A 26,577-nucleotide genomic window follows, 5' to 3' on the forward strand; every position below is an offset into this window, starting at 1 on the left:
TGGAAACTTACATCGGCACAGCTACATTGCTCAAAGGTTGAAAAATCCACATCCCAGAGAGATGTAGCTATGCCAACCTAACCCACTCTGTAGACAGCGCTAGGTGGACAGAATTCTTCCATCGAACTAACTGCTGCCACTCAGGGAGGTGGATTACCTAGTGCGAAGGGAGAACTCCTCCTGTCCATGTAGTAGGAGTCTGCACTGAAGCACGACAGCTATGCCACCGTAGCATTTTAAGTGTAGACATCAGCCTTACATCTCTTGGGAGTGAGGCTATCACAGAACCACTTTCAGAACTAAATGCAAAACTAATTTCTTCAACTTAGCTTTCCCTCAGTAATTTTTCCACATACACTTAAGGTGTGTCAACACTGTAATCAGAAGTGTGATTACAGCTCAGGTAGGCATACCTGCACTAGTTTTAATCTAGCTATCATGGCTAAAAATAGCAGTAAAGGGTGGTGCATGGACCCTGGCACAACTGTGAATGTATACACCAAGGGTTCCTGGCATACTTGTAACATCTTCACTGCTATCCTTAGCTGTGCTAGAAAAGAAACAAGGGATTGATTTATTTCTATTTTTCAGTACTTCGGTGGTGCTGATGTACTAGGAATGAGGGCCACATACATACCTTGACCTGGATAAAATGACTTTTGGTCACTATGGATCTGGGCTGGATTTCAATTGGTTTTAGAGGTGAAATTGCCCCTATTATGTGTTGTTAATTTTTTTAAATGAACTTTCTGAAGAATAGCAACAGGAAATTCACAATGATTTTTCAAAATTAAGATGTGAAAAAAGGTGTAAAGGCAGTGAGACATATCGACTTTTAAAGATCTGATGGTTTCGGTTTTGTTCAAAATGCCTGAACATAAAAGTAGGTTTCACAGTAACACTGACCACCACATTAGAAACTTGACAGGTAGCAGCAGCTACCTTTGGCTCTTTGGAAAGAATGCCATTGTTTCTAAAATATATCTATATCTAATCTATCTATATATAGATAGGTAGATATATTTACACACACACACACACAATTCACTTAATTAAGAATTAAGGTTGTTCCACTGCATTTCCTATCAATATCATCACTAATCCTTCCAGGAAATCACTAATTAAGGCTACATCCCAGGCCTCAACACTGAAATGTTACACCAAATGCACTCTCAGACTTCTTGATTCCTCTGCACTGTGCTGAGAGCCAAGAGAGGGAATGCAAGGACAATCAGTCTCTCAGGTTGAGTGACTTTGAACTGTAAACCCCGCGATCTTGTCTTTGATTCCTAAATGGGCTTGTGGGAAAAGTGATACAGCAATGAGATCACTGTGTACTTCTAGCTGGTTTCCTGTTTCCTATGTATTTAAATACACAGGGAATAATCCCTCTTTTGAAATGAGGCCCTCTACATGAAGATGGCAGAGGTTCAACTGAAAGGGAAGAAAAATATGTTCACATAACACCAGATGCAGAAAGCATAAATCCAGTCTGAACAAGTGGGGAAAAGCTTTGTGGCTGGCTCTCTGGAATGCTAAGCAACCTGCGAGGACGGATAGGCACATGTCAAACAGACCCACTCAAATCATGAGACTCCTGCAGCAAAATAAAAGTCAGGAGGGTTTAGTTTTGTTCTGTAGTTTGAAATTATAGGAATAAACCTTAAAGGCACTTGAGTGAAGCCTTTCAAACAGAGAAGTTACACTGGCCAATTCAATCGGTAACGCTAGGCTACAAATGTCTCTGAATATGTTCTGTTTGTACTTTCTGTCCTCTGACTCCTCAGGAGCAAAACATAGCCTAGTTCTATCACTACTTTATTAGTGTTTCTGCTCTAGAGCAGAGCAAAACCACCAGCCCCAGAAAAAATCCATTTAATTATATTTCCCCATTGCACCGACTGAGATTCAAGGGAATTGCTGAGCATTGCGCTGTCTCCCGGGCAGGGGAAAGAAGAACCTATTCTGTGTGTAACAAGCCCCAGCTTGGAAGAACTTAGTGGTGTCACTTCAATGCTTTGCAACATAAATCTCAGAGTGACAAAAGCAGCCAATAGTGAGCTACAACTTTGGTTGCTGATGAACGTTGAATGACTGGAGTACATGCAGGTTATGATTATTAGCAAAAAAAAGTGCTTCCTGGATGTAGCTCATGCCTAATTTTAGTAGTGGTCTGATAGTAGTGGAGATGATGTACATGCCTAAAGTTAGGAGTAGCTACACAATAAGCTGTCAGTGGTGAGGGGTAGGATCCTTGCTACCCTGACCATTGCAATTCAACTTTGTTTTTTGCCAATATGACTTTTTGGTGTTAATCTGAAAATAAATCTTCCATCTTCCTTAGTTGGTGGGAATCTCTCTCTGTTCTGCTTAGAATAAGTAGGACCTCAAAACATTTTTCTTCCTAATTCCTTAGGAAGCATTCAATATGGCTAGGGCCCTACCACATTCACGGTCCATTTTTAAACTGTAGGATCCTGATTTTTCATTGTTTTATACTTCATGTTGTCATTGGTACCACCGCAAAGTGATTGGGTTGCATTTGATATCCTCTTTGTATTTCTTTTGCACAGGTGTAAATGACTATTTGGGGTTTAAGGCAGTGGAGAATTAGGTGACAGACTGAATTAAACTGTAGATGTGAATGCGAAGTCTCAACTGTGTATAAACCAAATTCTGGGCTAAAGTCATGAAATGCATTTATTAAGATTAGCCATATTACCGGTAAGCAAAGAATCAAGTTTCCAACTCCCAACTATTTACTTTATATAAACATCCTGACTGCAAATTAACCGCAAAAATGTTGGATCAAATCATGTTCTTAGTTTCAGTTGACAGTGGGTATCTGGCCAAAAGAAGCATGTTGTTCTTTACCTGTACATTTCAAAGCTCTCGATGAGATTGTTTGTTTGTTTTGCTTGCCCTATGTTTTCAGCCATTCGTGAACATCAACACTTGACATAAAGTGCTTCCTATGGAGGTAGTTCTGGAGCTATAGATTGAGCTTCATACTAAGTAAATAGAAGCCACTCTTAACTTTCAGCATAATAAATAACATTCATAATGTCAAGACAACCTTGGGGTATGAGCCAAGTCTTTGTACAGCTGCTGCAACCTTGCGTGTCAGCAGTTTAACCATTATCAGTATTTGATTTGTGTACAAAGTGAAATTTTGCTACTACTTTCATGGTTTTACTTGGATTTTATTTTCTCTCTTAGCTTTGTGCTCTATAATATTTATATAATAAGAAAACAAATATTTAAGAGAGATTTTCAGGCTACATGACGCCCACCGGGAAACCTCTATCTCTCTGCTTGGTCTGTTGACGGTCGACACTGGTGTGATAAATGATTATACTGATTTGCTACAATGTGAGGGGTAAGCATCTGTGGCCACGTTGTAACTTGGTGTGAGCTGGACCCTCTGTGGTAGCTGTAAATGTGTTCTGCAGCAGTTCTTCACACACTTGGACATCACCACTCAGGTCACAGGCAAAGAAAGATTTTATTGAACTCGATTGCAAATCTTCTAGGCCCAAATTTGGCAGTGCACTTAAGCACATGCCTAATTTTAAGTACATGAATAGCTGCACTGGAGACAATGAGTCTGCTTGTGCACTTAAAATTAGGCACATGCTTAAGTTCCTTGTTGAATCAGGGCTCTGTTGAATTCAATGGGAGCTTGAGCAGGAGTAGGTTCAAAGACCACTGTGGATCAGAGAAGAGCTAACTCAAGTGTTCACCCAAAGACTGAACTTGAATTCAACCTTTCTTTTGTGATTCAATAAGGCTTTGTTCACTCTATGCAGTTTGTCATAATGTTCAGCTTTGCGGCCTCCATACTTCCTCATAAGCCAGGCCAAATGCAGCAAAATGTTGACTCATCTCACGGCATTTTCTACTCTAATAGGCCCAACCATTTCAAGCAGTAGAAATCTTACAAGCAAGCCTGGTGAGATTTCCAGCTGAATTGTGTACACTCTAGGTGTGGATAGATCAGACAAGCATTCAGGCTTTTGGAAGCTGAGCTGAACCAAACCTCTGAACTTTTTCAAACCCATCCATTATTATTACTATGGAAAAACACATAACTTCATTTTATTCTTTGTCTATTACCCTTCTGACATATTATGGTTACATTCAGATACTGGGCATAGTCATTTTTAGCTTGTCTGTCTTATTGTGCATGTCTATTTACGTATGGTTCGTACATAGATTCTACTGCTTGCGTCTATGCATGTAGGCACATAAGCCACCTGGGTAACACATACAACTAGCAATTTCCTCTGCATCAACAAAAATGAAACGTTCAAAACAAAATCCCCGATCAATTTGTTTTCTCCCTTCAAAAACTTGTTTTCTGGCAAAGGAGAGATTTTTCCAGATAACTTAACTAGAAAACCCACTTCAGATATTAACGAACTTTAGTGGGAGCTCTGATCATATTCTATTTGGTCAAAATGTCCACATGTAGGTGCCTAGAGTTAGGCTTTTAGATCACTGTGTAAGAACTTAAAATACACATCCAAATTTTCAAAATTGCTGAGCCATCTCAGCTCCCTCTGAAGTAAATGGGAGCTGTGGATACTCACACTTTTGAACCTCAGGCCACATATTTAGGTACCTCTATAGGGATTTAGGAACCTCACTTCAGGAACCCGTTTAAAAAAAATCTTGGCCCTGATGACCGCGGATCCACTGATTAATAGAAAAGAAGGCAAATAGGAGCCCAATTTCTAAAACATGAGGCAGATGAGGAAAGAGTTTGCATTCAGCTGGTGCATGGTAGAGCACATGGGGTAAACTGGTGCCTCTTTCATGCTGCTGCCTTAGTCTCCAGAATCAAACTTAAAATCTAGTTTTTCTTTTATAAACATTAAAGTCTCCTGCAGCAACTGTTATAGAAATACACTTGGCTGACACTTTTGAGCCTTTCTGATGCAGTGATTCCTGCCTGCACGTGCAGAGTCTGAAACAGCAGCTGAAATTCTGGCCCCCTTGAAGTCAAGGAGAGGTTTGCCACTGATATCAAGGAGGTCAGGATTTCACCCATTGACTCTGAAGACTCTGATCTGTCCCTTTCGCCTCTCGTTCAGATACCCAATGATAACTGTGTTGGTAAGTAAAGTGTTATCTATTTCACTGCTCATCGATGCATGTGGGAAAGGAGAGAAAAGATCATATTATGAACAACTGTACAATCTGCTCTGAGTGGGGCTGGGTAAAATTTTTCAAACTAAACTTTTCACCAAAGAACGCAGGTTTGAATCTACTGAAACTTTTTGCAAATTTGTGTTGAATTCACCAAATTCCTTTGGTCAGGGGGAAGAAAATTCCAAAAAACCAAACTTTATTTTGACTTTTTGGAAACAAAATCTTTAGATTTTTTTTCAATTTGAAACTCCCTTTTGTTTCAAATTTTACTTGGTTTTATTTTTAAAATGAAACAATGTTTCAATCAACCCCAATTTTTTTTTCAGTTTGCCAAAAAAATTTTTTTTAAAATTTCTGGTTATCCCAAACAATACGTGTACTTTAATTTTTCGGTTTAGACAGTGAACCAAAAAGTCAGTTGTTCACACAGCTCTGACTATGAGCAACAGCTCATTTTTGCACACCCAGAGATGGTCTGGGAGAGAAACATTGTTTTTCCCCATGACCTAGTCAAAAAGGAGCCAAACCCAAAGAGCCGGGCAGAGAATAGAGATCTGAGCCCCTTTACCAAGGAAGAGGCAAGCTCAAGAAGCCCAATGGATAGAGCTTGTCAAAAAATGGATTTTCCATCCCGATGAGGGGATGGGGGGGAAACTGAGATATCAAAAAAAAAATTCTCCTGAATCTAGAAAAGCTAAAATTTTTCATGAAATGAAAACTCCAAAAAAAAAATGTTTCAAGTCAATTGAAACATTTCTTTTCAATTCTGATCTCTTTTAAAATACATATACCGAAAATAAAGTACATTTGGAAATGAAAAAGTATTATGAAATGAAAAATCAAAATATTTTTGTTTTGAAAATGGCAAAACAGGACATTTCAACATTTTCTAAATGTTTCTCCATTTTTTTCCAAAATGAGATTTAACCAGTTCATTACAACTTCACGAAAAAAATCTGGTTTTGTTGAAATGGCATTTTCAGATGGAAACTGTTTGGGTGAAAATTATCCAACCAACTCTATCAGGGCATATGAAACCAAGAAGCAGGACCTCAGCTGCACTCACAGATGTATGTGGTCCCAATAAGGTAGAGATGAGCCCAAGGAGCTGAGAGCACATATGTGATCCTATTTTGAGTATTGTCAAAACTGAGCAATGTCTTGTAGGTGGAGTTTATTTAGTAGGTGGATCTTGGAAGAGTAACACCCTCTTTTTACTTTTTCCCCAGTGTAACCCCTATGGAGAGACCTTTGAGATGTGAGAGCAGGTTACTGAAATACGTGCAGGTGCAGGGTGGGAATCTCAAAAGTTTTAGAAATAGGCATTTTGGGAGGAAGCCACATTTTTTCATTATTTTCTTTGAAATGTACAGTTTCCTAATAATCCAGAAGTTTCTTGGTACTCATTCTCTCTCTCTCTCTTCTTTGAGATTCCAAAACAGGAGCCCAATTCTTGCATGAGATTATCAAGGGGATAGAGCTAGAGCTGAAGATAAACCAAGTGTTTATTCACTCTGCAACTTGTTTCAGTGAAACAGCAGCATTTCAGTTAGTGCTGAGCATATCATATCTGTTAATCATCAGGATGAGTTAGATCAGAGTGTTAATGTTTCTTGACTACTCTTTTGTCTTTTCTATGTCAACAAAGAGATGCAATGACAATCATATAAATACTTTATGCAGGCCTATGATGGAGTGTTTATTCCACACCAGCCTTAAAAGGGTTAATGAGGCTGAGAAGGGGGCCCATTAACTTGATCGGAGGGGAATTACATTGGATAAGCAACCCCTCATTGGGAGTAGAGCTCAGCTAAGAAAGAACAGGTGGGTCTATGATACAGCCAGGAAGTTGGCAGCAGAACATGCTGCAGTATGGAGGCCTGTGGTCACTTTCTAGCCTTAGCCGGGGGAAAGGAAAAAAACAGGCAGAATATAGAAGCTCTGGGGTCCCAGCTATGAGGGAAGGGCATACCCAGAAGAGAGTGGAGAAAGACCCTGATAGAGGCAAAGTAGGAGCAGCCTAGGAAACAGTAGCAAGGTTTGGGACAGTACAGACCTTGGCTGCTGATTGTAGTATCCCTGGGCTGGAACCTGGGGTAGAGTATGGGCCCCGGTTCCCCTACCAGCCACTGCAGGAGTGGCACAGACAGGCAGTGGAGAAGAAGACTGCCTAGAACAGTTGTCCAGTGGGACTTTGATACTCTGGAAGGGGAGGACTATAGTGACCTGGCCAGCGGGTGAAGTCATGAAGAGAGAACACCCCGAGTTGCAGAGAGAAAGAAATGGCAAGGTGCATGAATGAACAACAGAAGGGGATGTCGGATGTGAGTGAAGCTAATCCCCAGAGCAGCCAGGAGGAGGTGCCTGTAGTGGTTAATGGACCCCATGACAAGGCCATACACTTTTTTTCCATTAGTCCAAGTGATCTCCTGTTAATTAGTGACTTAACATGAGCTAATTTTAGAAGCAAGGAAGTCTCTCTCTTTTATTTTTTGCAGCGAATCAATACAAATATATCAGGTTTTATTATCTTTTAAGATCTCTGGTGCATTGCGTGTTTGGTCACCGCATGTTTGATTAGATTAATTAAAATAGTTGTGTTTTGTTTATGATCAGGGCCCCGTGAATTCTGCAACGCCATGCGGCAAAAATTGTCATGGAATTCACTCCTACCCACAGCATAGTTGCTCCAGAATCTCTGTCATCATTTTAAAAAGTTGTATATAAATATGTCTAGTGCTTGTAGTTCTGCAGGTAACACTGAAAATGTGATCCAAGTTCAAACAAGGCAATGATGCCCGCTGGTCTGGAAACTGCTTGAAACAGTAGCTGTGAGAGGCTTGAATTACCCCATTTGTCTCAACCAGTTCTGTGGAATTTGGTATTTTTCCAAGATGCCCCAGCATTCAGCATTATTGTTGTGGAATTCACCATTGTGAGGCAGACAGGCATTTGCATCTTGTTTTCTGTCTCCATGGTCTGCTAGGCCCTGCTTGCAGTTGCTTCTTATTCTCTAGTTTTCCCCACCAGGTGGATTTAAATGGATTACAGTGCATGCTGAAATGGTCCTTGGAGTTAGGCAGGTATGAGGTGCCAGAAGTGTAGGGAGGTGAGCTGTGATAACTGCAACACTGTATATAAACTGAAGCTTAGGAAGCAGAGGACATGAGCCACTGAGGCTGGCTACAATTTCCCCCACGTTCCCAGGGCATATGGGGGAAGGAAGTTCTGAAGGGGCCGTAGGAATAACATCACAGAGTTCAAGTGCTGGGGAACAGAACTTGCTGCCTAAGATAGTAGCACAAAAATCCATTATCCCTGAATATAATCATGATCAAAAATAATCTGGCAAATTTACACCAATGATTATTTTCGTGTGTGTGTAATGAGGAGATAGGAATGAAGGATTATTTCATGAGAGAATAAATCAACATTTCAGCAGAATGTAGGCGTTGCTGACATGGAATTTGGTCCTATTGTACATGGAGCCCCACCTAGAATGCATCTAGGGTTTTCCAATGAATTACAGATACTTTCTCCCTAGACACTATAATCCACTACTGAGCTTTGGTAATTTCTTCCTGATTACCCCAGTTTTAGAGACTTCCCACAAACTCCGCATGACTGAAGTGTCTCAGTCCAGATACATCCTAATGTAAGACCTATGGGAAATAATCAAACAAACGCTCTGTAAAGTTATTATAGAGATGAGCAAGCCAATGAAAATTTGAGCCATGATCAAGCTGAGTGCCTGGTTCTGTTCCGGAGAAGAAGGAAGAGCCAAGCCAGGGAGTATTCTGGCATTCTTTCCAGAATGCACAGCAACGTGTTATTTACCACAATATTTTTTGGTCCTATGTGTTATCTAATGACTCTGCTTGTGTCTTGCCTTACAGAGCTAAGCTAGATCATTGGTTTGGCTCTCCCTTTGATTTTTCTGGTTGGCATAGACCTGTTTAAAGGGTAAAAAATGCAGCTCCTATTCCATCTAACAAGGTATGCTTTCTACATCTCTAGCTCAGACTAGGGCCAAATGTGGCGTTCCATTTCATAGCCTTTTTATTATAGCTGTGGCTGCTAGTGGCCATTACAGTTGAGTTTGTAATACAGCCGCCATATAATACTCTGTTCTAACACACATAACTTTCCAAAACATTCACTCCTGAGACTGAAATTTTCCATGCTTGGTCTCTGCCTAAAGGTGGATTTTTGTGGAAAGCCCAAAGAGAATGCATTTAGCTAGCTGTTTTGGAGTTATAAAACTATGAGAAGAACAACATTATTTTTCCCATAGGAGAAAAATTGTTCTTGCTATCCCCCTCTCCCCTTGGGAGTAACTTGAAAATGACTGAACTTTTCAACTTTTACTCATGCATCGTCTCAATGAGTAGTATGTGGTTTGAAGGGGGGGTGGAGTCAAGGCTGCAAAATTGGAAAGCTATGAACATTTGAAAACATGCCATAGTGCATAAGCATAGAAAAGAGCCTTAGCTTATCAGCAGTGATCTTAAACATGGATGAAGTACGTAGGCATGTGCAAGTAGTTAAGCAGATAAGTGTAGCCATCTGAAGTTGTCTAAATATGCAAGAGCTTTAGTAAAACCCGCCCTACTTCCTCAACCTCTTTTCTGTCCCACAGAATCTTAGAAGAACAAGCACAGGACTGGGAGCAGGTAACTCCTGGGTTCTACTGCCTCCTCTGCCACTGATTGGCTTTGACAATGCTTTTCACCAAGGGCCAGGTCCCCAAAACACACCTGGTTGCACTGCTTACTGTGGGTAGTCTCACTGGAAGCCTGCATCCGGTGCACTAACCCTGGTTCTAGATGATTTGTGAGCTTCACTTTCCCCATCTGTAAAAAGGGGACAATGACTTTAGGTCCTTCCTACGGTGGTTGTTAGGCCCAGCTAAATAACTTTTGGAAAGAGCTCTGTCATTGCCTGATCCCGAACCGGAGGCTGAGGGGGGGAGTGGGGCACTACCTACCAAGGATAGCACTACAGCCAAAAGTACATATACTCATGTGCAGAATGGGAAAGAAACTAGCTTTCTATGGACACCTGTGCTAGTAAAATAACAACTATACAAATGTTTGTGACAAGCCTATACAAAATGGGGGAGACAACAGCTGAAGCAAAATTATTTATGCCTGACTAGGACACAGTGCCCATCATGCAAGACATTTAGGGTACATCACACAGTGAGCGGCAGCCCACAGCAGCAAGTCTCCTAGCCTGGGTCAACAGACTCGGGCTCGCGCTCTGGTGCTTGCAGTGCAGATGTTGCAGCTTCAGCTGGAGCTCTAGCTGTACACCCTCCTCCCTAGGCATCAGAGCCAGAGCTCCTGCATAAGCCACAATCTCTACACAGTTATTTTTTAGTGCCGTAGTGCAAGCCAGAGTCTGTGACCCAGCCTCTGAGAATCATTGCCTCTTGCTGTGTCTTGCTTAGGCCCCGATTCTCAGTCCACAGTGGCTCCTTTACTCTTCCTCTTCGCTCTATATAGCTTCAGTAAACTAGATGGAACTGGCCTCTGAAGAATGACCCCAACATAGTGGGCTTCTCTGGGCAGTACAGGGCTTTCACAGTTACTGGGAAGAGGTGTGCAATGGGAGGAGGGAGGAGTACACTGCACTCTGGCTATCCTGGGCTGCTGAAGCATACTATGGGGGTTGCGGGAGAGTCATTACAAGCAACCATAAATTAAAAGTAGCCTCCAGAATCCAGGGGGGCTAGAAGTTGGTATAAAGCCTCCTTTGTCCCCATCCTGAGCTACGCTGAGCTTAGCTTAGCTCAGTGCAGCTCGGAATTGGGGCCTTACCTTCCTGAGCCTGTTTCCTCCTCTGTGTGGGTAAAACGATAGTACGTGGCCTCTCAAGGCCCTCTTAAGTCATGAAAAACTGGCACTCAGCAAGTGGAATGCTTGCTTGGGGGGGTGTGAAGGTACTGCACTGTAGCATGAAAACTGTGGATTGTAGCCTTGCTTACCTCAGTGAGAGAGGGAGGGAGGAAGGGCATAAGCAATCAGGTGTCCATTCTGCGTCCAGAGGATATTTATTTAAAGACCTCTAAAATAATGTTTTGATTCTCCTTAAAATATCCAGACCATACAAATTCAGATAGTCATTCCTTCCAAGGGCCCAGTTTGGTTTGAGAGCCTAGGTCTAGCTTGAACTACCTTGCTGAGGCCAGGGACCTGGTTCTCTGCAGTCTTATGGCTTGGGAAGTCAACTTTTTGCTAACCAGTCTTTTCCCCACCCTTCACTTTTTCATGCTGTATCTTTCCCCTTCCCCCATTTTTTCCATACATGACTTTGATTGGTCACCTTTCCCTTCAGCAAGAACGAAGCGGTCACCAACACCAACCACGCATACAAAGCCACAAATGACACACAAGAGAACAAACCAATAAAGTATGATTCTGCAGGGCCTCCATTCACCTAAACGGAAAGCTCCAATGCTACATTTGGCATTATGTGGGGCTGTTTGAGGCTATAACCCAGCAGTACTCCCATGCCCAGTCACATGATTCAAAGATGGCAACTACTAGCAAATACTGCTTGGCTTCTGCAGGAGCCAGATGAAACCTACGTTAATTAAATTCTAGTACCCCAAGGTAAGAGCACACAGCTCTCTTTTAATATAGCAATGATGCAAAAACTCAGTAATGAGAATTTGCTTGGACTACAATCCTGAATGGCAGATTGTTCTGTCATACTAGGAAAGAAAATTCCCCTCCCCATATACAAGCAAACTCACTATCATGCCACTGACACTGAGTCCCTGACTTCAGAGGTGCTGGGCATCCACATTTCCAGTGAAAGTCAATAGGAGCTGCAAAGCAGACACTACAGGCCAGAATCTCTGTGGCTGTAAATTGGCGTAGCTTCATTGCCTTGAACTGAGCTCTGCTGGTTTACTCCTGCTGTGAATCTGGCCCTATAGGTGAACACATGTATTGGGTCAGCTGTGGTGGAGGAAACTTGGACAAGGTGAAGTGGGAAGGAGTGGGTCAGCAATAGCTGACAGGATATCAACATGTGTAGATTCCAAAAATGGCAATACTCTGTGTAATCTGGTGCCCAAACTGAAGGAGATGAGTTACTTCTCTCCCTTGGGTGTGTGGGAGTCTAATATGATATATGCAGCTCATAGATGTCACTGGAAAACTGAGAGAGAGGTGGGTAAGTACCTTCCTGGAGGCATTGTGGTCTAGTGGATAGTCATGGGACAAACTGGGCCTAGCTAGCCACTCAGTGAGCTGCTTTAACCTCCTGATGATTGTTTGGCCATCTGATACTAATTAATTGTTCACGGGCTGTTCGGATAAATGAATTAGTTTGTACAGCGCGTTGAAAATATAAATCAGAACACACTGTAAGTATTATGAGGTGCCACCTGCAGCTTCATTCAACAGAGAGCAGCATTGTACAGGGAGAACAAACATCTTTCCCTGCATTCTCAGTGCTGCCTTCCACGGGGTCAGATGGCTTGGGAGATCCTCTGGATGTTTGCTTGCTGAGGAATGGGAGAGACAGTGAAAGGGGGATAGTTCTGTATCTTCTGTGAGCAGAGGACTAAGCAAAAAAAAAAAAAAAAACGAAACAAGAGAAAGGGCCACAAGGTAGCCAGGGAGAACTTTGGCTCAACTGTCGAGAAGTTAGGCCTGAAAAATGTAGCCTCTTTGACATCACTGGTTCAACTCTGGCCAGGGTTCACTACATCGTTTATTTAGAAGATAGAGGAAACTGAGTTTCATGCAGTTTGTGTAGATTTTTCAGACAAGACTTTAAAAACGCAATTTCTGTCTGCTCTTTGTAGGGTTTTTTCCTAGGATTTCTTCAAACATGGCTTGTTGGTATTTGGGTTTTGGTAGTTAGTTTTTGTTTATTTTGGTTCTTACTGAGATTTAAAAATTTAAGGCTGAAGACTGGGACAGATTTATTCCTCTGTAGGTGCCAGCCCACAGAGAGAAGGGAAACAATCCTTGCCTCCATTTTGCTGGTGCTGAGGGGGCTAGTTCAGCACCAGGCACAGACTACAGCAGCCTTCAGGTTTCCTCTAAATTGGACTCCTATCGCATTAGCCTCGGGGGTATGTCTCAATGGCACCATCGGTCTTTACAGAGCATCGTGTCTGTGCCAATGAGTTCTTTGATGGCTGCTGAGTCCGATGCACGAGTGACAGTCCTGTCCATGGGTAAAGCACACCCACCCACTAGCAATTCTCTGAATCCGAGCAGCAGATTCTTTCCTCCTCTTTATGCTGGTTATCACAAAGCTTAATCCAGTCCGCCTTGCAATGTCTTGCTCCATCTACAAGCTGACTCTGCCAACCACAGTGGCATTCTGCACTCCTTTTCCAATCATCCACAGATATTCCAAAGGATACTAAGTCATCGTTACAAGCACCCCGAAATCTGAGCAGCGGTCTGCCTCCCTTTCTAGGCCCTTCTCGAGCTTCAGAACACACTTTTGGGATCCTGTAATCTGGCATTTGCTTGACATGTCCAAGCTACCTGAGTCTTTTCTTACTAATCAATTATCCCCATGAATGACATACCATCACGATTTAACACTTCCACATTTATCTTGCCATCTTATTCAAAGAATTGTATGCAAGCATCTGATATGAAAGCAATTTAGTCTTTTGGTATGTTTGGCATAAATCGTCCATGTTTCTGAGCCATATAAAAGAGTGGATAAAACACATGTCATAAATATGGATTTTCACGTTAGTTGACAAATTTGTTATTGTTCTAGGCTCTGTCTTGCAAAAGACCAAAGTTCCTGGATGCTTTGCCTATTCTATTAGTGAGCTCAGCATTCAGATCTACATTGCTGGTAACAGTTAGAGCCAAGGTAGCAAAATTGGTGAACAACATCCTGAAGAACACCATCTAAGGTGATATCTGGAACCAGTTCTGAAGAGCCCTGGTGCACGATAACAGTCTTTTTCAAAGATTTTGCATGAATCAGAGAACTTGGTAATAAGATGTTGCAGAGCATCAACACTGTGAACCACAGGGGCTGCATCATCGGCAAACAACAGGTCCCTTTGGATGATTTCCTTCACCTTCGTCTTAGCTCTGAACCTTGGAATGTTAAGCAAACCTCCATCATGTGTAGTGCTAAGATAGACACCCTCTCAAACATCACGGAACACGTGTTGAAGCAAGAATGAGAAGTAAATATTAAACAAAGTAGGAGCCAGCACGCAACCCTGCTTCACTCCACTGTTGATGTTAAATGATTCCAACTCTTGGTTTTCATACACTACAGTTGCAGTCATGCCATCATGTAAGGATTTCACAAGGTTTATTAATATAGGTGGACAACCCAAGCTTCTTCAGAATGATGTAAAACCCTGCTCAACTAACCAAGTCAAAGCCTTTTGTTAAATCTATGAAAGCCATGTACAGTGCAATATGTTTCTCTATGCACTTTTCCTGCAGTTGTCTTACAGAGAAGACCATGTCTATTGTGGACCTTCCTGAGTGGAGGCCACAGTGGCTCTCAGGATAGATTCCTTCAGCTAAAGTTTGAAGTCTATGTAAAAAACTAAGTCTTAAGATTTTTCCCACGATATTAAGAGATATACATCTGTGATTATTACAATCACTTCTATCTCCTTTGTTTTATAGAGATGGATGAAACTAGCATCCTTAAAATCTTGTGGAACAGTTTCTTCCATCCAAAAGAGTAGCAGTACCTTGTGCAATCTTTGCAGCAAGTCTTTGTTTGCAGATTTGTAGATTTCAGCAGGTGAACAATCAGATCCTGAGGCTTTCTTGCTGGGAATCTTTTTGATGCTTTGTTCAAGGTCCTGTAGTGTACGTTTGGCATCCAGAGAAGTCATAACTCCAAACCCAAGCAATTTTTCTAACACATGGTCTACTGCAGACTCCCTTGAGTATATCATTCCATAGTGCTCAATCCACCTCCCTTTATCAGTTACAATATTGCCAGCCAGATCTTTCAGCAGAGCTGTCTTATGCTTTATCAACCCAATGGCCTTTCTAATGCCCTCATACAGATGACAGTAGACAGTTGTATCAGCCACCTGGTGGTTGCTGTTGCAAAATTCTTGAGCATACCTCCTGGAAGCTATTTGAACAAACTTATGAGCTTTTCTTAAGCTGTTGAGTGAATCAGTAATAGGCATAAACTTGTAGGTAATCAGGGCAGATCTTTTCCTCTCAGTGAGTGACAACAGTATCTGCGAATGGTCTATGAACCAGTCGATATTTTCTTAGTACTGTTTCAAAAACTCTTGTCTGCCACATTGTACATACTTGTTTTCAGGACTTCCCATGCATCTGAAGCAGTTTCATTTGTTCTGGCTGACTTTGCTGCTACTTCATAAAAAAGAGGTTTCTTGACAGGATCATTGATTTGGCACAAGTCCATATGAGGTTGTACTGCAGCTTTATTATGGTGAATCTTCTCAGCTTGAAATTGCTCTTTGCAGCAGACAAGAGAATGATCTGTGGCACAGTCTCTGCGTGCGAAGTATCATGTATGCAAGATATCTTTCAAATATGTAAGTCTTGTGAGTCTTGTCCTGGGCATGACTTTAAACTGCATCCTCCACTGCTTTGGGATACTTCTTGGTTGAAGAAAGGCTAAGGGATCTCACCCTGACAGAAAAGGCATTCACGCTGAAGTGATAGGCAGCTCTATTCAGGTTGCTGTCTGGCAGAAGCTACAACCTCTGTGTCACTGAATATCCAGACTCGCTCTGGCCTTTGGATTCTGGGTCAGTGGTCTAAAGCGGGGATGACAGGTCTATGGCACCTCCACTCCTCCATAATTTTACCTAGGAGTATGCGCTGAAGGTCTTGGAAAGATGGTCACAGGGATCTGAAAGATGCATAAGGGAACTGGGGCAGCTACCAAGATTTCCAAATAGCCCTGTTTAGGGATGGTCTGCTTACCTTATGTGAGGGTGGCCCTAGAAAAGGTGGGTCAAACAAGCCCTGGCTCATTGTTTACATCTGGCTCAACAGTTTTTACAAACAGAATTGTTTGCTGGAATATTTGGACTTTGACCCCTGAATATGAGTTTGATCTGACTTCAGATTTGAGGAAAAACAGCTGCTGAGTAATGAACTTGCATGTTTCAGAATTGATATTGCAGCTCTTTCAGAAACTTGACTCTCAGAAACAGGTTTCATAAGGGAGAAGTACTACACCATTTACTGGCATGGCAAACCTGAAGGAGTAAGAAAAGAGTTTGATGTAGATTTTGATATCAGAAATGAACTTATGTCATTGTGTGACACTCAGATTGCAGTGTCCATACGTATCATGATTCATGACACTTTGAGTTAGTCTACAGAAGGGATTTATTAACCTTGTCAGTGTCTGTGTTCCAACTCTGCAGGCTAGTGATGAGGAGAAAGACCGCTTTTACCACCAGGTGGAAGAACTGATTAGCAGGATTCCATGGAAGGAACCAAGCCTAGTGCTTGGAAACTTCAATAGAGTTGGGTCCAATGCTGAGAACTGGCCTGGGATCCTGGGTAGGCATGGCATTGGATGTGTGAATGACAATAACCAGAGAGTTCGAGCTCTGTGCCAGTCAGAGCTTATTGGTGACTAACACCTTCTTTGCTGGGCAACATCAGAAGAAGAACATCGTGGAGACACCCAAGGTCCAAGCATTGGCATGGGCTGGACTTGGGTGTATCTATATTGCAACTAAACCGCTCCTTAGCCCGAGCCCTGTGAGTCGCCAGCCATGAGTTTTTAATTGCAGTGTAGATATACTCTCTGGGGCTTTGCAGGGACACAGAATTGCTTGGGCAGAGGTCTATACATCCCAGTCACACCACCTCACACCCCTTCTATCCTCTGGTTTGCTCCACCTTGGAAGTGCCCTGTGTCCAGTGTTGCCCTGGAAGAAGTAGAGAACTAGTAGATCCAGCTGTGCACCTGGTATAGGTGGGATACTGTTCAGGGGGATACTCATGTCTTCCCTATGGCCCCTTTGCACGAGCCTAGCTGGAAGAAAGGGGCTGCAGTATGATGATGATTTAGGCCCCTGGTGAACTGCCCTTCTCCTTATTTTGAATAAGGCTGTAAAGCAAATGCCTGTTTATATCATGATTTGTCAATTAATTAAGTAGGCCCATACTTTAATACATAAACACAAGAAGGCAGACTTAGGTTTGGGCCTTCAGCCTTAACTCTGCCTTTCTTGTTCTGACTAATTGGTTTCTCAACCTTAAAATTGCGTAATAGCTTTCTGTTCAGGACACACAATAATCCAAGGCTATATCTTCACTGTACAGTTAACATTAAGTGATTAGCACTGCAGTCAGAGCACCCACATTAGCTTAGTTCAGGTGTGAATGTCCCCATTGCAAAACCCTACCCACAATACCGAGTCCTCACTGTTTCTGCACTCACCCATATATGTCTGGGGCATGTCCTATGGTATTATGTGCTGATATTCTCTGGGATTCTTTCCCAGGCAGCTATGTCAATTTGAGTGGAATTGTGGGAAGGACATTGGAGGACTATTATTAGCACTCGAGTGATTTTATTTTGTTTGCCTGCATCCTCATCGCAAACTGGGTGGGTTCCGCACCAAGTTAAACCAGAGCCAGGTTCTGACATCTACCCACAACTCAGTAAAATAGCTTAAAGCACCTCCAAACCCTGCTCAGAGGTTGCTTGGGAGGGTTGGGCTAAAACCTGGGTAAGAGGTTGGGTTAACGATGCAATAAAGACATACCCCAAGAGCTGAGCTGGTTGCAGCACAGAGTAATGGAAATAATTTTCCCTTTTACAGTCCACATCACATAAAAATTGCTTTTTTCTTTCTGAGTGGGTTGGAATCACATATGCACTTTATTTAATAAAAATTCACCTTGCTATTTTCTCCCACCCCCACTCCCTTGAAATACACAGAAAAATTATAACAATACTTTGCCCACAGAGGAAAGGAAGGTAAGTTTTTCCATGTAGCAAATATTAGGCATTTCACCTGCAATAACTCCTTGTGAGTACAATGGTGCAGTTTTATTTAGAGTGCATCTCCTCCATTTCACTACGTGACCTACACCAAGTGGACACCAGTAATCTTTGCAGCCTAATGGAAGGAGATGGGGAAGTTGGTCATGCAGTAGCAGCTGCTTGTTTTCAGCAGCACCACTGGAGAGTTTCTCACATTCTCCTCCTCCGCCTCTTCCCAAATGTTCAGCCTGCTGTGTGCAAGCTGGGTGTTTACAGTTCAGGGCTATGGAGGAGGAGGAAATATTTTGCCTATTGTTCAGTGACGTCAATGGCTTAGCGCCCAGTCACTTGAGGGACTGGGGTGCTTAGTAAATGTCAGCACAATGCTGCTAGTGCATGTGCCTTACAAATCTGCTTTCAATGCATGTAAGGTCTCCCCTGCAGGTTAGATCCAATTGGCATGACAGGCTGGGACAAAGGGGCATGCATAGCTGAAGAACAATACCCGTGAGAGTGATTATGCCTCTATTTGCATGAGGAATGGGTTACATATGGATTTTTTATTAGGTATTAAAGCCATCTCTTTCCCTGCACCAAGCTCTTCTCTCTCTAATTTTATTATGATACAAATAAAGTTCTGAAAAGAAATTGACAGAGTCTGAGAATTTCACAATAAATCAAACAGCAATGAGTCATAATGAGACACTACATCAACCTTTCCCAGCTCTGCTGGTACCAGGTATTGCTCATGGAACTGGAAACTAACTTGTTTGTCTCTGTAGTTTTTTGTCAGAATCAAAGTTGACTCTTGAATGGGAGAGGGGAGTTAGATTTATGCGGGCACAAAAGAAATTGTTACTGTGGTTGAGGTTTCTGACTGGGGTGTCCACAGGCTAAAATTTGGAAGCCAAGCTCTAACCATTTGTTTTGCAAAGACAAAGGCATTTTTTGAATAGTGAATGAAGAACTTGTATCTACACTTTGTGCACACAAACAGGAAACTTCACTTTCAGACAAGCAGTTACCTGTTCTCTGTGGGTGTATGTCCATTTGCTTATTAAAAAAAACCCAACCTCTGTGCACACAGGCTATGAGGTGAAATTCAGGCACTCAGTTTTGTGAAGCATTTTGAGATCCACAGACAAAAAGCACTATATAGGAAATGGGCATTATTATATTGTCCTGATGTGCCAAACAATGTTCCATTCCACAAAAACTACAGGTTCAGTTACACAAAGTGGTGTGTGCAAGTTTACAATCTGGTTTTCTATGGGAGTGAATATTTGAATCCTCTCCCCCCTCCCCCCACACGCTTGCTTGCTTGGATTACCAACAGATGATTTACCATCATCTTAACCACTTTGGCCTTCTGTGATTGTTTGTATTCTGACTGGTAGTCCATTTCATGTTTGTTTTCCTCTTATGCATACTGTGTATGTAAACAGTGGGCAGCTAAAAAAAAAATATGGCCAAACTGTTCCTGAACAGATCAGAATCTGACATCAAGTGATCAAATACATTTTTTTTTAAAATTTCCTTTGACGGTATAGTCAAAATGTTAAGCACCTGGCAAGATTTCCAAGTATTCCAGAGAATCTATTTAAAATGAGGATTGGTTCCATCCTTCTGGGATACTCAGCGAGGAAAGACTGTTGTAGTTTCATTACCAATATCCTAGTTGCTGTGTATGGTGTCTTTAAGAGAATATGCTGTGAGAGGCAGATTTGTCACCATCTTTAGTCCTTTAAAAGGTGAAATATGTCATGTTGGGTGGCTGGATTAACCCTAGCTGGGAGAGTCCAGTACATCATCTGCAAAGAATGGCCAGTTTACATATAAATGTTTTATCAATTTCTGTACCAAATGCAACAGGCTAGATACTACTTTTGTCTGTTAATAACTTATAGAACTCAGTTGTTCCTCAGGTAAAAAGTCCTTTTTTGGAATACCCACTTTATCGAAGTCATCCTTTCAAAACTGAAGTGTCTGCTTGGAATTTCTTCCTACAGTAGTCTTGATTCATAGCTAGTTCTCAGTTTTGGAAAGAATTAGTACATTAAATGGCTTTTCCAGTTGCTATTTGCCTCACTATCCTTTGTGATTTTAGAGCACTGGAGTTCATAATTTGGAAAGAAAGAGGAAAAAGTAGAGGAGTCTTGAATATAAACACAACAAGGAGGTTGAGAGACTTCAGAGACGAGAGAGGCAGGTGTGACGATAAGCAAAAAAAAGTTTTGCTTGACATATGAATGCACTGGGGAAATCTAAGTCAATTTTTTCCACATGGGGAGAAGGTGATAAAGAGGGACAGAGATAGAGCTTTGGAGAGAAGATGGAGGAGGATGTTGCAAGGGAGGCATGAGAGAAACAGTGGGATGGGACAGGCTGGGGGCATGGAAGATAACCCAATGGCTGTGAGGAAACAAAAGAGGAGAACGTTTTAAATGACAGAATAGAGGCATGTAATTGTAGTAGGGTTGTCAGAGAGCACTTAAGGAATATTCCTTACCTTTTTGTCTGAATGCAATGTGGTCACACTCCTCTCACAAATCCCCCCTGGCTGAGTGTGTGCCCCTGCACACTCTCTCTGTTTGTGGTGGGTCTTCAGTGACTCAGCTCTCTGGTCAAGTCAGACATAATCTGTTTGAGATAAAAGCAACACAAACCCCTTTCGAGATACAAGTCCAACATGGGCCTCTAAGTTTTTGCCTGCTCCAGAATAGAGCAGGGCCCCAGGGCTCCTTTCTTGGGGGCAGTGTCTTCACTCTCTCAGGGCCTTTCTGGCCCCAGATCTGCAGCTGGGCCACTACAGTTCAGTCCCCATTCTGGTGTGCCTCAAAGTCCAAGCCACTTTCCCAGTGGTGGTGGTGAGGGGGGACCCAGGCCCACCCTCTACTCTGGCTCCCAGCCCAGAGATCCTATAGATAGCAGCCATCCACAATGTCCCTTTAAATAAACTCTGTTGCTGCTATAATTCCCTGGGCCACTTCTCCATGGCTCCTGCACATTCTTTACCCTTACCTCAGAGCCTTGTTCTTGTGGCATCCTAACAGCCAGCCTAGAGCACCATCCAATCACCTCCAGCTCTAGCAAGGAACTGAACTCACTTTTGCCCTGAAGCTCTTCTTATACTGACCTGTTTGGCCCTGATTGGCTGCTTCCCACACAGCCGCTGTAGACAGCTTGGAGGACCTCTCGACTGTCCTTTTCTGGGGCAGGGTGTGCCATGACCACAAGGCCTCCAGCAGGGGGCCTCAGGGCCTAGTCCATCCCAGCACACTGAAGTAGTGAGGTTTCAGAGTAGCAGCCGTGTTAGTCTGGATCCGCAAAAAGAAAAGGAGGACTTGTGGCACCTTAGAGACTAACAAATTTATTTGAGCACAAGCATCCGATGAAGTGAGCTGTAGCTCACGAAAGCTTATGCTCAAATAAATGTGTTAGTCTCTAAGGTGCCACAAGTCCTCCTTTTCTTTTTGAAGTAGTGAGGTTATTCATTTACTGTGTGAACAGAAAGGGATGGCACAAATTATTTGCTGTTAATCAAAGGCAATATTCTAATTCAAGTTACTAACTTTCCTGCTCCTCATGTGTAGAATAACCTCTGGGCTAGTGGCATATGGTGTGAGAAACTGACTAGTGTATACACCCAAAATATTTAAAAATCAGGATTCACAATAGAATAATAAAAATGCATTAAGCTGCCTGTAGGTCTTGGATGTATGAATCACAATGCCCACTGTCTGGGAAGATGGGGTGGAGTTTCTTAGAGAGTTACAGGTGTGGGAACCTTTTTATTGCCAGTGATTCTGCCTAATTGTCTAGGCTTAGAAATGAGGTGAACAGGAACTGAGGCATTACTCTGAATGCAGGGACTAACAGAGTCCAGGCTAAGTTTTTCAAAGCACTTCCAAACAACATTTCCTAGGTTTTGCCCAGGTCCAGTTTCAGGCTTCTGTTCTTCATCTAGAGGTGGATCACAGGCGTTTTGAGACCCTTGTGATAGCATGTTATTGCAACTATGATAGAGAGATTTGAGAATCTCTGACCTACAGTGTCTAGGGTAAAATTATACCACTCTGGGCTGCCTTGTTAGCTTTTCAGACAAAAGAATTTTTCAGTCCTCACAAACATTTATTTTAACCCTGAGAGACCAACTTCTCAGACAGATTTCAGGGACAGTTCCCCAGCTGGTGTGAAGCAGTGTAGTTTCATTGACTTCAGCGAAGCAACATCAGTTTACATTGGCTTAGAATCTAGACCTTGTTTTTGATATCATAAGTGTATAAAACATAATAATACAGTACCTAACACTTTGCATACCTCTAGCACCTTGAATATGAGACTGTCAAAGGCTTTACAAATATAAAATTAATCTCTTGATAAGTAGCACTTTCCCCATCTGTAAAATGGGGATAATAAGGCACAGAGAAGTTAAGACCATTAGGCATCAGCTTTTGAAAAGTTTCACCTTAAGAGACTTTCACAAAGTCTCACACTGAGTAGTTAGTAGAGCTGGGAAATACCGGTGCATAGGTGCTGGCTTTTATTTTTCCCCAAGGGTGCTCCACCCCTTCTCTTCCCTTGAGGCCCTGCCCTTGCTCTGCCTCTTCCCACCTCCACTCTGCCCCCTCCCCTGAAGACACTGCCCACCCACCCACCACTTACTGCTCTCTGCCCCACCCCTCCCCCAGCACCTCCCCTGCCCAACAGCTGATCAGTGGCACAACCAAACAGCTGTGGCTGATGGGTGCTGAATACCCACTATATTTTTCCATGGGTGCTTGATCCCTGGAGCACCCATGGAGTCAGCACCTATGCCTAGGTGTCCAAATATCCTGCTCTTACCACTGCTCCACTCTGTCTACTAACCCACAGACAGACATCTTCCTGCCTTTCACTTTCTTTAAGGGGACTTTGAATAAAGCCTTTATTTCCTCTACTTGGCTATCCGGTGCTACCAAGAAAAAAATGTAAGACATTCACCTGATATGAAATGTAAGAGAAAAGGAAATCTATCACAACCCATAAGAAACAATGCATTTTTGTCTAGCCAAGAGATAAAGTGAGTCCTTTCTTCACATAATGTAACCAGGCCCTTGGCAGAGCCAGTTTCCCCAATAGATGATACAGATACAAGGATGTGTTGTGAGGTCTGTCATGATGATCACGACACACTCAACAGAATGCTCAATTCATGAATTTGCTGAGGAAAATTCTGCTACCGTTCTTTGGAAAAAGAAATTGTATCATGTCACTTGCTGCCTGAACAGAGGGGAGGATGTAGGATAAAGATAGAGAATTAAGATAAGGAAGAGAGAGGACCAACTTTTTTTCTTTTCTCTCTTCTTTCTTTTTCTTATCTGTATTCATTGTTGCTTCTCTTGCCTTCGCTACTTGTCTTTATTTCTCTTCCCCACCATTTTTATTTTTAGCAACTTTCTTTGGTTTGTTCCACTCTTCCTGTCTCTTGGGATCTCCCTTCTCCACTGTCTACTGCAGCTGCTCCTGTATCTATTCTGCCTCCCCCACGTCAAGCTGCCGAGTCAGCATCCCTGGAGGAAGTTCTTCCTTGCACTGACAGACAACAGACTCTGCTGACCATGGTACCAAGTTGAGCAGTACATCAAGATACAGGCTGACTGGGAAAAACGGAAGAGCCAAATTTTTTTTTTAAACTTCAAGAATGCTAATTAAATATGCAGTTGCTGGCAAATACAGACCCTACTGCCAGAACAGATTTCATTCAGAAAGGAGTTAAGTCAAGATATTTTAAGATACCATATGCTGGAGTGATCAGTCAGTTTCCAGTAGCTAATTAGAGAATATACATGGTAACACTTATGATACATGATAATGAGTAATGTGCAAATTTGGATGGCGAAGAATGTATATATTGGCCATTTTAGCAGGTTCCTTTGACCGTAGCTCACCTTCTAGGGGAAAAGACTGAAAGCATGACATCTTTGAGAATAATGTTTTCTCTGAGCTCCATCACACCAACTGCAATGACAGACCCCAGGGTGAAATTTGCAAAGGGGAAAAGCAGAAGAGCATTCTCAGTGGAAGGCTCTTGGCTGTGGCTATCTCTATCACCTGAGATCAGACTGCGCTCTAGCCATGCCATTTTTACAGCGCAATGCAAGACCCATATTTCTTCACCCAGGAGAATGGTGGTAGAAGAATAACCAGGTGACCTTTCTCATGAAAATGGTAAATAAAACTAAAATACCATTAAGCATCTTAAAATGAAGGATGAGAGTACAATCGTTGCAGGCAGAAAATGGCCATGTTTCATTCCATATATGGTGCCTAAATAACTACTGTGGAGAGTGCATTACAATGCAGAGATAAGTTTGTAGTAGCAACTCTGATCTTGAGGAAGTCCCAAAGTACTCAAGAGATTATTTCTCAACCACTGCTGATGAGCGGAAACACTGCAGCCGTTCTAGATCAGAAACAGTGCACAGGTGCTTTTAGAAGGGAAGGGAAAAGTGACTTGCATAGGGACGTTAGGTAGCCAAGTCAAGGTAATTACCCAAATTAGAATTTTTCTAGGAAAATACACTGGGGGGAAATGTATGTTAGATTTTTGTTAATGATCAAGAGCGAACAAGACTTCAGTGTTACATCTCACCTGAAAGTCATAGAATCATAGAATCATAGAATATCAGGGTTGGAAGGGACCCCAGAAGGTCATCTAGTCCAACCCCCTGCTCAAAGCAGGACCAATTCCCAGTTAAATCATCCCAGCCAGGGCTTTGTCAAGCCTGACCTTAAAAACCTCTAAGGAAGGAGATTCTACCACCTCCCTAGGTAACGCATTCCAGTGTTTCACCACCCTCTTAGTGAAAAAGTTTTTCCTAATATCCAATCTAAACCTCCCCCACTGCAACTTGAGACCATTACTCCTCGTTCTGTCATCTGCTACCATTGAGAACAGTCTAGAGCCATCCTCTTTGGAAACCCCTTTCAGGTAGTTGAAAGCAGCTATCAAATCCCCCCTCATTCTTCTCTTCTGCAGGCTAAACAATCCCAGCTCCCTCAGCCTCTCCTCATAACTCATGTGTTCCAGTCCCCTAATCATTTTTGTTGCCCTTCGCTGGACTCTCTCCAATTTATCCACATCCTTCTTGAAGTGTGGGGCCCAAAACTGGACACAGTACTCCAGATGAGGCCTCACCAATGTCGAATAGAGGGGAACGATCACGTCCCTCGATCTGCTCGCTATGCCCCTACTTATACATCCCAAAATGCCATTGGCCTTCTTGGCAACAAGGGCACACTGCTGACTCATATCCAGCTTCTCGTCCACTGTCACCCCTAGGTCCTTTTCTGCAGAACTGCTGCCTAGCCATTCGGTCCCTAGTCTGTAGCTGTGCATTGGGTTCTTCCGTCCTAAGTGCAGGACCCTGCACTTATCCTTATTGAACCTCATCAGATTCCTTTTGGCCCAATCTTCCAATTGGTCTAGGTCCTTCTGTATCCTATCCCTCCCCTCCAGCGTATCTACCACTCCTCCCAGTTTAGTATCATCCGCAAATTTGCTGAGAGTGCAATCCACACCATCCTCCAGATCATTTATGAAGATATTGAATAAAACCGGCCCCAGGACCGACCCTTGGGGCACTCCACTTGATACCGGCTGCCAACTAGACATGGAGCCATTGATCACTACCCGTTGAGCCCGACAATCTAGCCAGCTTTCTACCCACCTTATAGTGCATTCATCCAGCCCATACTTCCTTAACTTGCTGACAAGAATACTATGGGAGACCGTGTCAAAAGCTTTGCTAAAGTCAAGAAACAATACATCCACTGCTTTCCCTTCATCCACAGAACCAGTAATCTCATCATAAAAGGCGATTAGATTAGTCAGGCATGACCTTCCCTTGGTGAATCCATGCTGGCTGTTCCTGATCACTTTCCTCTCATGCAAGTGCTTCAGGATTGATTCTTTGAGGACCTGCTCCATGATTTTTCCAGGGACTGAGGTGAGGCTGACTGGCCTGTAGTTCCCAGGATCTTCCTTCTTCCCTTTTTTAAAGATTGGCACTACATTAGCCTTTTTCCAGTCATCCGGGACTTCCCCGGTTCGCCACGAGTTTTCAAAGATAATGGCCAGTGGCTCTGCAATCACAGCCGCCAATTCCTTCAGCACTCTCGGATGCAACTCGTCCGGCCCCTTGGACTTGTGCACGTCCAGCTTTTCTAAATAGTCCCTAACCGCCTCTATCTCCACAGAGGGCTGGCCATCTCTGATCAACACACCATCACTGCACAGTGTCCCTAATTACATACCGGCCTGCTCCTCTCCTCCCAGCTTACCATTTTCTGTGTTTCTGAAAAATATCCAACCCAGTCTGCATGTTGTCTGAATCAGATTTCTGCATCAACCTCTCTGTATCAGGGCCTAAGCTCCATTTAGAAACAGCCTTAAGGAGAAAGATGCCGTAAAGTGAC

This window comes from Lepidochelys kempii, chromosome 3, assembly GCF_965140265.1.
Source record: "Lepidochelys kempii isolate rLepKem1 chromosome 3, rLepKem1.hap2, whole genome shotgun sequence".
Classification (NCBI taxonomy): Eukaryota; Metazoa; Chordata; order Testudines; family Cheloniidae; genus Lepidochelys; species Lepidochelys kempii.